Source organism: Musa acuminata, chromosome BXJ1-4 (assembly GCF_036884655.1).
Source record: "Musa acuminata AAA Group cultivar baxijiao chromosome BXJ1-4, Cavendish_Baxijiao_AAA, whole genome shotgun sequence".
In the NCBI taxonomy this organism is placed as follows: domain Eukaryota; kingdom Viridiplantae; phylum Streptophyta; class Magnoliopsida; order Zingiberales; family Musaceae; genus Musa; species Musa acuminata.
This window is the reverse complement of record NC_088330.1, coordinates 26,161,272-26,165,818: the sequence shown is the minus strand read 5'-3', so window position 1 is coordinate 26,165,818 and position 4,547 is coordinate 26,161,272.

Genomic DNA, 4,547 nt, shown 5'->3' with positions numbered 1-4,547 from the left:
GATTTTGATGATGAAGTCAATTGTCATTTGTTGTCTAATCTATGTGTTGAGATAAGTGTGCAGGATTAACTACGATGAAAGATAGACAAGCAGCAGGAGTTGCGCCGGAGTCAAGTTCATGATCACGTTGGGAGTTCGAGAGTTCGACGGAAGTTCATACGGTCGTCGGAGGTTCTGCGAGAACAGATCCGAGAAGTCCAGAAGCTTGCCAAGCGAAGCTCGTCGGAACTTGCCAAGTGGATCGTCGCAAAGTCCAGGAGTTTGCCGGAAGTCCGCAGGAGCATCACCGAGGGTTCATCGGATGATCAACGGAAGTTCGCCGGAAACTCGCCGGAAGGAGCGATTGACGCACCGAAGCAAAGCTGCAGAAATTGTCTTAGATTTAATCATAGTTAGCACGTTGATTAAGTTGGAAAATGGGAGGTGATCCCATTGGCTTAATCTTGGGGCAATTGGGCCCCTGAAAGACTGAAATTGGGCCGAATGGAATGAACCATTCGGACCCTGATTGCACCAGGAGGCGCAACCGCCTAGGCCAGGAGGTGGCACCGCCTGAGCTCGGTCTTCGAGCTAGACTGGGCGGTGCAACCTCCCTGACAGAGAGGTGGCACCGCCTGAGCTCAGTCTTCGAGCAAGACTAGGCGGTGCAACCTCCCTGGCAGAGAGGTGGCACCGCCTGAGCTCGGTCTTCGAGCTCTGCCAGGCGGTGCAACCTCTCCAGTCAAGAGGTGCAACCGCCTGATCCTAGAATTCCGGGATTTGATTGTTTTGAGCTCCAAATTTGAATTGGGTTGGGGCCTATAAATTCCCCACCCATTCAGCACTGAAAAGATACAGACCTACACCGAAATCTTGATCTTTTCTGTGATTCTAAGAGCTCAAAAGTGTTGTAAAGCCTTTAAGTCTCCTCCTTCTGTTCTTCAAGTTTTCAGTTGTAAAGTAAGGAGAGAAAGGTCTGTAAAGGTTGTCTCCTGAGCCTGTCAAAAGGAGAGAAACTGTAAAAGGGCAGTTTGGCCTTCGCCTATTGAAGGAAGGCCCCTAGTTGACGTCGGTGACCTCGTCGGTGGAGGAAGCCAAAAGTGGAGTAGGTCAAGACTGACCGAACCACTATAAATCTCTGGTTTGCGTTTATTTTTGAGCACTTTATCCTTACTGCAAACCTCCTTCCTTACTACTGCTCTCTGCGCTTTTACGAACAAGTTCTAAGTGCTGTTCTTTCCGAATCTGCATTCAGACGTAAATCGGTGTTTTCGTACATTACAGTTTACGCTTACGTTTTAATTCTGCAAAACTGTCTTCTACGCCTTCACGAACAAGTCTTTAAGTGCTGATCTGTCCGAATCTGTTTTCAGACGTAAACCAGTGTTTTCGTACGATATTTACATTGCAGTTTACGTTTACGCCTTGATTCTGCAAAACTGTCTTCTGCGTTCTTACGAACCAGTTTCTAAAGTTCAGCTCCCTTTGAAACTGCATCTAGACGTAAAATTGCATTTAGACGTAAAACTGCTCAAACTGTGTTTAGACGTTTTAGACGTAAACTGAGTTTGGATGTAAATCTGCGTTTAGACGTAAAACTGCGTTTAGACGTAAATCTGCATTTAGACGTAAAATTACGTTTAGACATAAAACTGTCCAAACTGTGTTTAGACATTTTAGACGTAAACTGAGTTTAGACGTAAAACTGCGTTTAGACGTAAATCTGCGTTTAGACGTAAAACTGCGTTTAGACGTCAATCTGCGTTTAGACGCAAACTGCGCTTAGACGCAAACTGCGCTTAGACGCAAACTGTGTTTAGACGCAAACTGCGCTTAGACGCAATCTGCGCTTAGACGCAAACTGTACTTAGATACAAACTGAGAATTAGTTTTTGCATCATAATAGTTTTTATTGAACGAACGCAGCTTTTGGTTTTAAATCGCTGTAAGATTTCCGCTACACTAATTCACCCCCCCCCTCTTAGTGCTCTCGATCCTAACAATTGGTATCAGAGCCCGGTTAACTCTCAAAAGGATTAAAACCCAAGAGAGATGGCTTACGCCGGAAACCAAGAGGGCCATTCCATTACACGTCCACCCATGTTTAATGGGACGGACTACACCTATTGGAAGACCCGAATGAGAATCTTTCTTATTTCTATGGACATTGATCTTTGGAATCTTGTCGAGAATGGTTTTTCAAAGTCTTCTCTTCCAATGATCGATTGGAATGATTTGGAGAAGAAGGCTTTCGCTCTTAATGCAAAGGCTATGAATGCCTTATTTTGTGCACTTGATAAAAACGAGTTTAACCGTGTTTCAACTTGTGAAACTGCGTTTGATATTTGGCACACGCTCGAAGTGACCCATGAGGGCACAAGTAGAGTAAAAGAGTCAAAAATCAATTTGCTGTTACATTCTTTCGAACTTTTTCGGATGAAACCGAGTGAAACCATTGGCGACATGTTTACCCGTTTCAGGGATGTCGTCAACGGTCTAAAAGGACTCGGAAAGAGCTTTTCGGATTTTGAGCTTGTTAATAAGATACTAAGATCCCTTCCTAAGAGTTGGGATCCTAAAGTCACCGCTATTCAAGAGGCAAAAGATCTACGAAATTTCCCTCTTGAAGAACTAATCGGGTCATTAATGACCTACGAAATGACTTGTAAAGCTCATGAAGAGCAAGAAGACATCCTTCCAAAGAACAGGAAGGATATGACACTCAAAACTTCAGAATGCCACTTGAGAGAAAACTCAAGTGATGAGGACTGTGATGATGACTTGGCACTTCTAACAAGAAAGTTTAAAAAGTTCTTTAAAAGAAACAAGTTTAAGAATGATGCAAAAAATAAACTTGAACCCAAAAAGGACCAAGTAATATGCTATGAATGCAAAAAGCTGGGACACTACAAGAGTGATTGTCCCCAAGTCAAGAAAAGAACAACAAAGAAGAAGGCGCTCCAAGCAACATGGGATGATTCGAGCGCATCTGAGGAAGAGGAGTCCAACACCGAGCAAGTTGCTCATTACGCCTTAATGGCCATCGAAGATGAGGTAACAAATTCAATAGATGCAGATTTATCCTTCGATGAATTATTAAATGCTTTCCATGAACTGTTTGATGAGTGTAAGACTATTAGTAGTAAATACAAATTGCTAAAAAAGGAGCATGATAGTCTTATTTGTAATTTCGATAAGTTAAATGCTGAACATCATGATAAGTTAAGCCTATGCATAAAATGCCATGATCTAGAAACTCTCCAAAAAGAAAACTTGCTACTTAAGGACACCTTGAAGAAATTCGAGGTTGGTAGCAAGTCATTGAACATGATCCTTAAAAACAAGGGTCACGTTCCAAAAAAGAGTGGAATTGGATTTGTGAGAAGTCCTCACCAAAATCCAACCACCTTCATAAAAGGCCCCATCTTGCATGTTCAACACCAAACCAAGTGCAACTTTTGTTGCAAATCTGGACACAAGACACATTGTTGTCCATTCAAGAAAATAAGTCCAAACAAATTGATTTGGGTTCCTAAAGGAACCATGACAAACTCTATGCAACATGATAGAAAATATAGATCTATTTATGAGGCACCCAAAAGCAAATGGGTACCTAAACATCATCCTTTCTTGTAGAAAACTAAACCATCGCAAGCTAGGAGCAAGAGATGGTACCTTGATAGTGGATGCTCAAGGCATATGACCGGAGATCCATCTCAATTCTCTAAGCTTACTAGCATAGACGAAGGCTATGTCACCTTCGGAGACAACAACAAGGGTAAAATCATTGGCAAAGGAACCATAGGTAACAAATCCAACCTCTTTATTGAAGATGTTCTGTTAGTTGATGGTTTAAAACATAACCTCTTGAGTATTAGTCAATTATGTGATAAAGGATATACTGTCAAATTCGAATCTAATGCTTGCATCATTGAAAAACCACATAAAAATATATCTATGATTGCATTGAAACAAAATAACGTATACACTATTGACATCAATGACTTATGTGATGAAATGTGTTTTGCCGTTATGAATGAGGATGCTTGGCTATGACATAGAAGATTAGGTCATGCTAGCATGAAACTAATCACTCAAGTATCATCTAGAGAACTTGTAAGAGGAATTCCTCATATCAAATTTATCAAAGATAATGTATGTGATGCTTGCCAATTAGGTAAACAAATTAAGGGTAGCTTCAAAGCTAAGAATCAAATAAGCACCTCTAGGCCCTTACAATTGATCCATATGGACTTGTTCGGACCAATCTCTACATCGAGTCTAGGAGGTAGCAAATACGCCTTTGTCATTGTTGATGACTATAGCAGATATACATGGACCTACTTCTTAAAACAGAAAAATGAATGCTTTAGATACTTTACCAAGTTTTGTAAACTTGTTCAAAATGAGAAGGGATCTATGATTTCGTCAATTAGAAGTGATCATGGTGGAGAATTTCAAAACCATGATTTCCAAGAATTCTGTGAACTCAATGGATACAACCATAATTTCTCTACTCCAAGAAATCCTCAACAAAATGGGGTAGTAGAAAGAAAAAATTGAAATTT